The sequence below is a fragment of the Tamandua tetradactyla genome, chromosome 3 (assembly GCF_023851605.1).
Source record: "Tamandua tetradactyla isolate mTamTet1 chromosome 3, mTamTet1.pri, whole genome shotgun sequence".
NCBI classification, from domain to species: Eukaryota; Metazoa; Chordata; class Mammalia; order Pilosa; family Myrmecophagidae; genus Tamandua; species Tamandua tetradactyla.
Window position 1 is genome coordinate 63,390,080 of NC_135329.1, and position 14,234 is coordinate 63,404,313.

The window sequence follows — 14,234 nt, forward strand, 5'->3', positions numbered from 1 at the left end:
ACTGATGTTCTGGAGAGGACAGGTTGAGTCTTCTATGTTTCTGGACTTATCTGGTACAGGGGCCCATCCGAATGCTGTAGGTTTCAGGAAAGTTACTTCAGTGAATGGAATCTCTATAAAATCTTATATATTGCCTTACATGTTCTTTATGATTGGCTGGAATGTTTTGTTTGGGATCTGGCATGTTATGATAGGTAGTAATGTCTAACTGAAGTGTGCATAAGAATGACCTCCAGATTACTCTCGAATCTATTTGAATTCTCCCAGCCATTGATACTTTTTTAGTTACACTTCTTTACGCCCTTTTGGTCAGGATGGAATTGTTGATCCTATGGTGCCAGGGCCAGATTCATCCCTGTGAGTCATATCCCATATCCCAAAAGAGAGATTCACCCCTGGGTGTCGTGTCCCATGTAGGGGGGAAGGCAATGATTTCCCATGCAGGTTGGTCTTAGAGAGAGTGAGGCCACGTCTGAGTAGTAAAAGAGGTCCTCCAGAAGAAACTCTTAGGCATACCTATAGGTAGGATAAGATTCTCTGCTACATACATAAGTTTCATAAGAGTGAGACTCACGATCAAGGGCTTGGCCTATTGATTTGGGTGTCCCTAATGTTTGACACAGTATCAGGGGATTCCCTGGTGGTAAAATTCAATAATTTCATATTTTTCGTCCATACATCAAGGGACAAGGACAATACTTTTTGACTGTCTCCTTAATATGTTCTGGGATGTATCCAGACATTACATTATGCTGTACAGGATTGAAGGCCCTTATTGTTATTCTGCACTTCCTGGATTTCAGTGGTTCAATGAGCTATACAGACAGGATGAGTTAGATTATTGCTACAGAAAATTTAGATTCAGGACAAAATAATTCTTTCTTTCTTTGGTTTCAAAGGGTAGGTGTAGTTCTAAAATATAGATAATGTCTTCCTTACCCCTGTGTTCTAAATTACTTTAATATGACCTGATCACCTTCATTCTTATCTTTAAATATCAGGTTATAGACCAATAAAACAACCACCCCAAATCCAGAAGTTATAATTATCCCTTCATACTAGATGTGTTTGTTATAAGAGCTTACAATCTAGGCCTCTGTTTCCTTATAAGCATTTTCTAAAGGACACCATACAAGAATTGTTCTTATGTTTCTGGCTTATTTTGCCTGACCAATGTCCCACTGGTTCATTCATGTAACTGCATGCTTCACAACTTCATTCCTTTTTGAAGCAACACAATAGTCAACCCCATATATACACCATCATTCGCCAATCTACTCCTTATTTGGTGAAACTTTCAGACACCTGCATTCATTAGGCATCATGTACAATGCCCAAAGTCAATAGTTCATCAACACTCTCAATTTTAGATCACATCATTTTTCCCAAGTGAAATATATACAATAAACACACCCTTACCAAATAAGAAATCTAAACCTTCCTTAATTATTTGTTTTTTTTCATGGGCAGGCACCAGGATTTGCACCTGGGTTTTTGGCATGGTAGGCGAGAAGGGTTCTGCCACTGAGTCACCATGGCCTACCCTCCCTTAATTATTTTCTGTCCCTCCACTATTTACCCCTGCTGTTGCTGTGATACTGCTGATTTTTCCTACTAAACATAGCCCATAGCAGACAATAGGAGTTCTCTCCTGGTACCCTAGCTTTGTACATGAATCAGATCTTTGAGGCAGTTCTTGCAAGAACTAATTTCTATTTCTAGTGTTAATCAGTGTGCTGTATATTCCTATAAACACCCTTTTAATTTTGTTTATCTTCAATGTGGTAATATTACTTATAGACACACTGGAGAATAACTTTCCTTTCTATGTATTCCCCTACATTTGAGTTCAGCCTCATTAGCTAATCATTCGTCTATCTCTAGCTTCGATGTATCTCTAAGTCCCCTATATTCTATATTAAGAGCTTCGGCTTTTACCTTTACCAAAGTCATAGAACTGGAGCCATGCTGTATCTATGCTTTTGCGTCTGGCTTATTTCACTCAGCCTTATGTCCTCAAGGCTCATCTTTTTTGTCATGTGCTTCAGAACATCATATCATCTTACAACTGCATATTACATTGTATGAATATAGCCACATTTTTCAATCCACTAAATTGTTAATGGGCATTTGGATTGTTTCTATCTTTTGGTGATGTGAATAATGCTGCTATAAACATCGGTGTGAAAATGTTTTTCTATGTCATTCCTGTCAGCTCTTCTAGATATATACCAAGAAGTGCTATTTGCTACTTCATAGAGCAACTCAACATTTAGTTTCCTAAGGAACCGCCATACTATATTCCATAGTGCAACACCATTATACATTCCCATCAGCAGTGCATAAGTGTCCCAATTTCTCCACATCCTCTCCAACATGTATAATTTCCTATTTGTTTAATAGCAGTCATTCTATAGGTCTGAGGAGGTAACTTATTGTAGTCTTGTACAGCATTTCTTACAGCTAATGAAAATGAGCATGTCTTCATGTGCTTTTAAGCAATCCACATTTGCTCGTCAAATAAATGTCCATCCATATTTTTAGTCTACTTTATAATTGGATTGTTTGTTCTTTTGTTTTTGCATTGTATGATTTCTTTATGTATACAGGATAACAATCTTTGTTAGATGTGTGATTTCCTAATATTTTCTCCCATTAACTTGGATGTCTCCTCACCTATTTGGCAAAGTCTTTGAGGTGCAGAAGAATTTGATTTTGAAGAATTTCTATATATCTACTTTGTTGTTGTTGCTGTCTGTGCTTTGGTTACAAAGTTTAGGGAGCTACCTCCTATGACTAAGTCTTGAAGATGTCTCCTTACATTTTTTCTAGAAGTTTTATGGTACTAGTTTTTATGTTTATGTTTGATCCACTCTGATTTAATTTTTGTACAATGTGTAAGGTAAGATTCATCATTCAATTTTTGGCTATTGATATCCAGTTCTCCCATGCCCATTTATTGAAAAGTCTATTTTGTCCCATTCAGAGGATTTGGGAGTCTTGTCAAGAATCTTTTGACCATTGATTGGTTGTCTATTTCTGAACTCTTGATTCAATTCCATTGGTCAATACTTCCTTCTTTGTGCCTGTCCTGTGCTTTTGACCACTGTGGCTTTATAATAAGTTTTAAAGTCATGAAGTGTTAGGCCTCCCACTTTGTTCTTCTCTTTTAGGATGCTTTTGGCTGTTTGGGTTCTCTTTCCCTTCCAGATGAATTTAGTAACTAGGTTTTCCAAGTTTTCAAATTAGGCTGGTAGTATTTTGATTGGCACTGCATTGAATCTGATGATCATTTTGGGAAGAACTGATAACTTAACTATATTACACTTACCTATCCATGGGCAGGTAACGTCTGTCAATCTATTTAGATTTTCTTTGATTTCTTTTAACAATGTTACATAGTTTTCTATTTACAGCTCAGTTACATCCCTATTTAAGTTCGTTCCCAAGTATTTGATTCTTTGAGTTGTCATTTTGAATGGAATTTTTTCCTTAACTGACTCCTTAGTTAGGTCACTCCTTGTGTATAGAAACATAACTGATTTTACACATTAATTTTATATCTTGCCACCTTGCTGAATTATTTTATTAGCTCAATTGTTTTTGTTGTAGATATCTCAGGATTTTCCAAGTTTAGTACCATGTCATCTGCAAATAATGAAAGCTTTACTTCTCCCTTTCCAATTTGTATGTGTTTTATTTCTTTGTCCTGCCTCATTGTTCTAGCTACAACCTCTAGCACCATGTTGTATAATAGTGGTTCCAATGGGCATGCATGTCTCATTCCTGATCTTAGGGGCAAACCATTTATTCCTTCTTTATTGAGTAAAAAGATGGTTGTCAATTTTTCATGTATGCCTTTTATCATACTGAGAAAATTACTTTTGATTCCTATCTTTTGAAGTGCTTTTATCTAAAAGGATGTAGAATTTTGTAGAATACTTTTCAGCATCAATCAAGATGATAATGTGATTTTTCCCTTTTGATTTTTAATTATTGGCCAATAATTTTCTTTCTAATAGCATTTTTACCCAATTTTGGCATTAAAATGGTATTACCTTCATAAAATGGGTTAGGAGTGTTCATCTCTCCTCATTTTTTTCTTTGTTTATTTTTTTGGAAATGTTTGAGTAGGATTGGTGTTAGTTCTCTTTGAAGTGTTTACTAAAACTTCCTTGTGAAGCCATCTCACCCTGAGCTTTTATTTGCAGGAAGATTCTGGATGACTGAATGTCTTTGCTTGATCTTGGTTTGTTGAGATCTCTTCTTTCTCCCTTAGTCAGTGTAGCTTGTTTGTGTGTTTCCAGGAATTTGTCTATCATCTAAGTTGTCTAGTTTGTTGGTATATATTTGTTCATAGTATCCTCTTATGAACCCCTTCTTATTTCTGATTCATTTTATTTGCATCCTCTTTTATTCTTTGTGAGTCATGCTAATGGTCCATCAATTTTGTTCATTTTCTCCAAGAACCAACTCTTAGTTTTATAGATTCTTTCTATTGTTATTTTGTTCTACCATTCATTTAACTCTGCTTTATTCTTTGTTATTTTTATTCTTCTATTTGCTTAGGGGCTAGTTTATTGTTCAAATTCCTCCAGGTGAGCAGTTAAGTCCTCAATTTTCACTATTTCTTGTTTTGTAATATAGGCATTAAGAGCAATAAATTTCCCTCTCATTCTGTCTGTCTTTGCCACATATAATAACTTCTGATAAGTTGTATTCTCATTTTCATTCATCTTCGTATAGTTACTGATTCCTCTAGCAATTCTTTCTTTGACCCACTGGTTGTTTAAGAGTGTGTTATTTAATCTCCATATATTTGTGAATGTTCTCGTTCTTTTGTGGTTATGAAGATGCAGCTTCATCCCATTGTAAACAGAGAAAACTCTTTGAATAATTTCAATGTTTTTAAATTAATGAAGACCTGTTTTGTGTTGCAGGATATGATCTATATTGGAGAATGTTCCATGAGCGCTAGAGAAGAATATATATCTTGGTGTTTTGAGATATAATGACCTATATATATCTATTAGGTCGAATTCATCTATCAAGTTGTTTAACACCTCCACTTCCTTATTGATCTTCTGGCTGGTAGTTCTATCTGTAGAAGAGAGTGGTGTATTAAAGTCTCCTATTAGAATTTTTGAAGCTTATATCACTCCATTCAGTTTTACCAATGTCTGTCTCATGTGCCTTGATGCACCTTGTTTAAGAGCATAAATATTGTGATTGCTATTTCTTCATGGTGAAGTTCCCTTTAATTAATATTTGGTGTCCTTCTTTGTCTCTTATCATGTCTTTATATTTAAAGTCTATTTTGTCCAATATTATTATCAGTGCCTCTTCTTTCTTTTGGTTACAATTTGTGTGGAACATCTTTCCCACTCTTTTACTTTAAATCTATTTGCATGTTTGCGTCTAAGAGGAGCTTCTTGTAAATCAGCACATAGCTAAATAATATTTTTCAATCCATTCTGCCAATCTCTATCTTTTAATTGGTAACTTTAATCAATTAACATTCAAAGTTATTTGAAAAGGCATTTCTTGAATCTACCACCTTATCTTTTGGATTATATCTGTCAGATCTTTATACTCTTTTCCCTCTATTTCTTTTCATCCATTATGTTACCCTCACTGGTACTATTCAATGCTGTGGCTTCCTCCAGATTTCCCTCTCCCTTTTTTTTTCATCTGGCAGAACTCTGTTGAGCATTTCTTGTAGGGCTGGTCTCTTCTTGACAAATTCATTGAGGATTTGTTTGTCTGTCAAAATTTTAATCTCTCCCTAAGTTTTGAAGGGAAAATTTGGCTGGGTTCAGATCCTTGGTTGGAAGCCTTTCTCTTTCAGAATCTTTAATATATCATGCAACTGCCTTCTTGCTTCCATAGTGCCAGTTGTGTTGTCTGAACGTAGTCTTACATGGTTACCCTTGTATATAGTAGACTGTTTTTCTCTTGCCAGTTTCAGGATATTCTGCTTTCTTCAACCCTTCTCAGATCGAATACCATGTGTCTTGGGAAAGGCCTATTTGGAATTATACTATTTGGAGTTCATTGAGCTTCTTTGACTTGGATATTAATGTCCTTTATAAGAGTTTGGAAGTTTTCCCCCATGATATCTTCAACCACTCCTTGTATCTCTTTACTGCTCTCTTCTCCTTCTGGAACACCAATGATTCTTATATTTGCATGCTTTGATTTGTTCATTAATTCTCTGAGATCCAGTTCAAATTTTACACATTTATTTCTGCTACTTTGTTTTGATTGTTCAAAATCAGTTGTCCTGCCCATTAGTTTGCTTTTTCATTCTTCTGTCTCTTCAAATCTGCTGTTGTGTCCTTGGGTATGTTTTTTATTTGGTCAAAGGAAACTTTAATTTCTGTGATATTTGTTATTTTTCCATTTATTTTTTAAACTTTCTCTTTATGCTCTTCTACTGTCCTCATGATCTTCTATATGTCATTAGCCATCCTACTTATTTCATCTAGTAGAGTTAAATGAATATTTTTGATTAGTTGTTCCAATGTCTGTGTCTCCCCTGTGTTTTAATTTAGTTGTTAAGCTAGGCTACATCTGTCTGTATCATAATATTTTTAGTGATTGTCTGTTCTCTTTGTGCCACCTAAATATCTGGATTGATTTATTTTGGAAGTTGATTTGGTTCGGTATTCTAAAGGCTTGTATTTGTAAATTGATATGGGGCTGAATACAGGGCACTGGGTAGGACACAAAAATACAATGATGTATTGCAGCATATTTATAGGTGCAGGTTGTGGATTCTAAGGTGGTGTCCTTGAGCATGGGTGCCAAGTGGCTGCGGGTGGGGGGTCGCTGTGCAGGTGTATGGGTCTGTAGGGTAGGGCCCTGTTGTGTGCTTGTCTAAGGCATGGGGCCCTTTGTGCACATGTGCAGAGTTATGACAGCAGGTTGGCATTGTGCCTGCATGGACTATGGATTGATGTGACCTGACTGCACAGATCAGCATTTTCCCAAACTTGGAGGGTGTGAGTGGGGATTTGGGAGTGTTGTAAACTGATGTACCTATGCACAGAGCTCAGGATGGGTGGGGTGGAGCAGCATGACTGTATGGGCTCTGGGCAGGTGCAACTTGGTTATGGAGGTAAATGCCAGCAGCCTTTATGTGCTGGTGACTACTTGCAACCTGCAGAGACTGGAAAGCAGTGCTCAGGAGAGGCGGATCAAGAATGTGCTTTCACCAAAAACATTAGTTGGGCTGTACTTGAGATGGAGTTTTGAGGCGGCGATATGGGAGGTGTTGGCAGGTTGGAAGTGCTTAGAGCACAGAGAATGAGGACAAGTGACAGAGCTCAGGTCTGTGGCCTGTGTCGTGAGTCGTGGGTCACAGGGCAATTCTGGAAAGGTAACGAGTTCAAGGAATGTGGCTTGGCTTACTTCCTTGTCCCATTCTCCTGTTTGTGCACTCCTAAGGGCTCCAAGTTTCTGCATTAGGTTCTTTGCATCAACCAGACAGTCTCTGGTTCTCTGCTTCTCAATTCCTCAGCTTTTGCAATCAGGACCACCCCATGTGGTGCAGAATATCCTCCCAGGTACTTACACCATGGAATTGCCTTCTCAGTCACCCTCTCATCCCTTCTTTAGCTATCCATAGGAGCAGGATTGAACTCAATCTATCCTACCCTGCCATCTTCCTGGAACATTGCATTAACTTTGTAAATGGTCTCAGAAGTCTTCCTTGCATCAAATCCTAAGGTACTGTTATCAACCTAATTGTATTTTATATTTAAATTTTATTCATATTAATTATACATATATGTATAATCAGTTTGCATAAATCAATGATGAGATTGTAAGCAAGAGCAACATAATTTATGATACATTAAATAAATACATGGACTTGGTCAATGAAGTCACAAAAGACAGATGTAAAAATGTAATGCTCCTGGGTCCTGTAACTAAGAGAGAAAGCATTTCTGCTTCATCCATTTTCCACTAAAAATATGGCGTATTACTGTAGTTGAGTGAGGGTCATAATATTCATGGATTTTTGAGAATAACAATTTACATTGAGAAGGACTGCATTGCATGGTATGCAGGAGCTCACAGAAAATTTGATGGAACTTGGTGATAAATATTTTGTTGCTATCTTGAGGAAGAATAAGGAAATGAATTCTGCCAATCGTTCTATATTTTTGGTCCAAAGAGAACAATGCATTGGAGGAACTGGAAGAGAATATAAAGTCATGGGTGATTTATAAAGTTTCTTTATCATGAAAGTTATTTCCAGAATTACAGATAAATACAAATTATTTATTACATTTAGTATGACCAAAGGACATATAGTACTTTACTGGCTTGAAGAGGTCGAAACAAGAATACTGTGAGAGGATGCAGGACTGGAAAGATGGAAGATGATATAACCAATAGAACTAATATATATTTCCTTACTAAATTGTCCATATGTGTGAAATGCATTAAGTATTTGAGAACCAGTAATTTATTTGGGATTGATCCTAGAAGTGACTGGAAAAAAGATGTGCAAAATAGATAGGCCATTGGAAGAAACAAATTCACTATTTGATAACATATACATTAATGTTTAGAATATCCCTGAAATCAACTTATTATGGGACTCAGGTTACAATTTTTTATCTAAATCAAACATTGGGCATCAGGCTTGGGAAAATGAAAAGTTCAACTCAAATACAAGAGTCTAATTGATATTATCTTTGCAGTCAATAACTCCCTCATTATATTGTTCCTTCTGCAGCACATACTCTAAATGTGGAATGCTGTGGAGATTAGCATGGCCCCTGTGAAAGAAGGACATGCACATTCATGAAGTAGTCCATATGTTTCAACCACCAAAATTCTGAATAAAGTTGAAAAATAGAGTATAGAATAGAAAAAAAAGAGCAGTGTCTCAGGGCTTTGAGTGATATTGTGAAGACTACATAAACAATTTTTAAGTATGTCCCAAAGGAAAAGAAGAAGAGAAGGGGAAAGGGGCAGAAGGAATATTTGAGCAAATAAAAGATGAAATTCCGAAACTCTTAAAAAGACCTATAGATGCCTGAGAAGTATAAAGCACTCCACACAGAGCAAATCTTAATAGACCTTCTCTGAGGCAAATACTAATCCAAAAATTATAAGTTAGAAGCATCACAAAACATCAACCCCCGTGGAGAAGCTGGCTGCAATAAAGGAAAAGAAAGAGAGAAACATGATATGGCATATAAAAGCCAAAGGGCAAAATAGCTGATGAACTGCATTTACAATAATAACACTGAATGGTAATAAGGTACCTACAAAACCAAAAAACATCGATTGGTTGCAAGGACAAAAAGGTATGACCCAATGTTACATTTTTTATGCCCCAGGACACAGATATGTTGAAGGTGAAAGGATGAAAACATACATCCCATGCAGATGCCTATCAAAGAATGAATGGAGAATAAAAACAAAATGAATGGATTTTTAAAATGTCTACATACATGCCACAAAATATTATTCAAGCATAAATAGAAGGAAAGCCTGATATATGCAACAGGAATGAAACTTGAAAACACATTGAAATAAGTTGTACACAAAAGGACAAATATTCTATGATCTCACCTAAATGAAATAATTAGAATAAGAAAACCAGAGTCAGAATCTAGAATATAAGTTACCATAAGCTGGATTTTCATTGAAAATTTGGAGTTAATATTTAATTTTACAGTATCTCCATTTAAGTTGATTTAAAGTTTTGGAATAGGATGGGTGTGATGGTGATAAAATACTGAGTACAATTAAAAGAACTGAATATATATATATATGACTGTGATGAACGGGAAAATTCAGGTTATGTATATGTTACTAGAATAAAATTAAATGAGAGAATGGAGGACTGAATAATATAGTGAAACCTATTGTAAAAAATGTACTATAATTAATAGTCAAAGTATAAAAGTGTTGTTTTATGAATTAAAATCAATATAACACAGTAATAGAAGGGGCTAAAAATAGGGTGGTATATAGGAAAAATCCATCAACTTAAACTATAGGCCATAGTTAATAGTACAATAAACTATTTTACATAGCATATAAAAGCCAAAGGGTAAAATAGCTGAAGTAAGTATGGCATTTGCATTAATAACACTGGTTGTTACTGAGGTATCTACAAAATCAAAAGACATAGATTGGTAGGAAGGACAAAAAAGTATGATCCAATGTTACATTTTTTTCAGCCCCTAAATAAAAATATGTTGAAGGTGAAAGGATGCAAACATATATTCCATGCACATAGTAACCAATAAAGAGTTCCATCATCTGGAAGAGGGGTGCCACATATTGCAAAGTGTCAACAATTTTTAGATAAATGGGAATGCTATACTTTACAGGATTTTTCTGTAAACCTACAACTTATCTAATCAAAAACATGAAAAACAACTAAGCCATAAGAAATTCTACTGAAGTATAAAGAATTAAGAAAAAATCATATTATATATCAATTTGCATTTTATGGAAGGACTGTTTATGAACAGGTAGTCAATATTTCTCATTCTTGAACTAATGGCAGGCGTATCATTATAAAATGCAAGATCACTAGAGTCTTATGTGAATTAACATTGCTTATATATCAGAGTCATATTTTTTGGAGATTTAAAATAAATTTAATATTAATTGTGGAAATTAAGACTTAACTCTTTCCTTGAATTACATTTACAATATTTTACATGCTGACAGTCAGGAAAAGATCTAATTGCCCGTTATTACATTTATCACAACATGAAAATACATATACGGAAGTTAATTCATTTAAGAATTGTTTGTAATAACACAATATTGGAAAAATTTGAATACCCGTGCAAATAGGAAATGGTTAATGGGTGATGGGTTATACATGTAATGGAGAATATGAAACTATGGAAAAGGAACTATTTTAATGAATAACTATACAATTTACAGATTATATTGCTAAGAGAAAAAGCAAAATGCAACCAATTATCTATAATACCTTTAATAGAAGAAAGACAGGAATAAAAAACCAAATACAACCATCTTCTAATTTGCATAAAAATATATCAAAATAATAACCAGAATGGACTGAAATGCATTACTGACAGGCAGTTAAGGTCAGAGAGAGAGAATGGGGGAGTAGGAATGGAGCTGTGCAGGTGAGGAGGGAATGACACTGTTTGAAGGACAGTTTATGTTAATGAAACTAAGTTTTGTGGCAATTCTCAACATATTATAAATATAGATTAAAAATTAAAATTCATCACTATGGGAGAGAAAATCCAAATGTACTACAGGAAGACCTAATATTTTATCTAACTTTACTAGAAATGAATAACATAGCTACTCTGAAGAGAATTTAAATGTAAATATTTCTAAATAACCTGTGAAGGCTCATAATATACTCTATGGTTAACATACAAATGGAGGAACACAAGCATTGTGTTCTAGATAGAAACTCTGTTTTCATAGAAGTATTTGTTTTCAAGTATGAAATCACTCTTTGCATAAAATAGAACAGAACAAGTAAATAAATGCATTGTAAATGATGAAATATGGGTTTTCCTCTGTCAAAGAATTTAAAAAATAATATGGAAAAGAGTAAAGTTAGAATAATTACTGGATCCTATAATATCATGTTTATAATATATATTCAGATGGACAGAGAAATTAATGTAGGTCTGTGTACATGTATCAGTAAATATACATATACATTCCAGTTCTTACTATTAATGGAGCTAAGAACAATCATGTTCCTGTAACAATCACTAAACCTGGAAACCAGATTCTGCGATTAAAAAAGAGGGGTGTTTTTATCATTGGAAAAAGATGTGGGAAGCTAAAAAACAAGATAAACAAGGATACCCTGAGGTACATGAAGTGAAGAAATATTCACAATTGACAGAGGCATGTATAAAGGATAGGGAAACCAACTTGAGAAGATTTCAATAGACAGAAATAGAATAATTTAAACAATAAATTAATATTCAATAATAGTGGATTATAACCTAAAACATAAATACTCATCAGTCCATATTATTATGCTTAAATATTTCAAAAATATCCTCCAGAAAGAGCCAACCCTGTTGACACCTAGATTTATGATTTTCTGGTTCCAGAATTGTGAAAGAGTAAATCATAAAGTTCTGTTTTTTTTCCTGCTATCTGCTTTGTAATAAGTTTTGTTAAATTCTAAGAAACTATTAAAGAGGGAAATGGAAAATCACCATGGGGTCAACACCACAGTTCTAATGGCTAGTGCTAACAATCTCAATGGAAGCTAAAATTAGGAGCCAGAAGAATGATTGGTGTGCCCCTTTGAAGCTGTTTTGGCACCCCAGAAAACCATGTCCTTTTCCTAATTCAATCTTGTGAGACCAGACCCGTTATTTAAGATGGAACCTTTTGGTTAAATTCCTCCCATGGAGATTTGACACAGCCTTTGTGGTTATGGATTTTGGGTTAAATGGAGATATGACTCTATGTGCCAAGGTGGGACTTGATTAGATTATTAGAATTCTTTAAAAGGAGAAACACTTTAGTAAAAGATTTAGAGCCAATGCGAGACCAAGATGTTTAAGAGATTCAGAAAGAAAATGTCCTTAGAGAAGCTGTTTGAAACTACAAGCTAAAGGACAAGCAGATGCCACCTATGTGACTTTCTCATAAATAGAATAATTTATGGACACATTGGCTTTTTCTTTTTCTTTTTTTTTTGAGTCAAGTTATCTTTCCTTGGATGTTTTGGGTTAGACATTTTTATGGCTTTACAACTGTGACCTTGCAACATAATGAATTCTGCATTTAAAAGTTCTTCCATTTCTGGTATATTGCATTCCGGCAGCTTTACCAAAACAAAAAAATGAGGAATAGGATATTTGTATTATGATAAAGAAACTCCCTACATGATAGCTATTACTCACAAAGTTAATACTCACAGTCTTATTGGGAGATGTATGACAGACACACATTAGCTAATTAATAAAAATAAGCAAAAGTTCTAATATATCAATATTATATTTCCTTTCACATGATCCAAGAAGTAGGGTAAATTTCATTTTTTAGTACTTTATCCAATAATAGAAAATCTCAGTTTCATCATGAGAAAACATTAGGTAAACAAAAAAGGCAAAATATCTGACCATTTCTCTTCAAAATTGATGAAGTTCTAAAAGACAAAAAAAAAAGACTGAAAAACCCTCACATACTGGAGGAGATTGAGAGGACATGACAAGTAAATGCAACACCAGATACTGGAAGGATACATCAGAAGAATATTAGTGCAAAATCTTATGAAATTCGAATCAGTTCCATTGATTAATCATAGTATATCAATGTTAGTTTCCTGATTTTGATGTATACTGGAGTTATACAAAAAACATGAGCAAAAGCTGGATAAATAATATATGAGAACACTATTTTTTAGACAAATTTCTATATATCTAAAGTCAGGTCAAATAGGATTTTAAAAAAATGGAAAAATAACCTTTCTGCCTACTACAGTGTGTGGGAAACATGTAACTCTGCCTAAGAGTTCTTATTAGTATAGTTGAAACAGCCTGAGTGATGGAACACTTGTTTTGAGTGAAAGTGAGGAAATTCTCTGATGTAGCTATCCTTGTACATTTTAAAATTTAAAGAACAATTTTTACAGAATCCCTCGGACCCCATCTGTTACTTTCTGAAAGCTTTTATTCAATGTTTTATATGATGTATCTGGTAATAGTGGCTGGAATAAAGAAATGTCTCCAGTTGAGGTTTTGCATCTTTCAGTGCTGTTTTCTCCCTGGAGCCATCCTATGACCATCTGTTAATTGTGAACATAACCATGAACTGATGTTAAGCTGTGAATGTATATTTGGAACCTCCTCTGTCCAGAAACTCTGATTGCTGGGGAGTCAGCAGTGAACAAGAATGAAAGCATGCTTGCTCATGCAAGGTCACAGTTGTCTGGAAAGACTCATTCAGGGCACCATAAAAAACGCTGAAGCTTGGAGATAATTTCAGTAGGACTCTTATCATGGAAGATCATATTGAAATAAAAGGCAAATGAGAAAGATTTGCCATGGCCTCACCAGAGAATGAGGTTTAAGAGGCTGAGTGTGAGGAAGAGTCCATCTGCATGCAGGCATGTGCCCTAATGAATCCGGTGTAAAGATGTTATAAGCACCTCCACAATAAATGTGCATTGTAGGATTGAGATCTGTTAGCTGACTGTGCATTTCCAATGGCAATGACTAATTTGCTCAAATATG

General features: G+C 34.8%; 1 pseudogene; it reads left to right on the forward strand.

The window, feature by feature from the left end:
• The first annotated feature begins 8,736 nt into the window (after window positions 1–8,736).
• Window positions 8,737–8,837, forward strand: LOC143678545 (U6 spliceosomal RNA; annotated as a pseudogene).
• The last annotated feature ends 5,397 nt before the right edge of the window (window positions 8,838–14,234 follow it).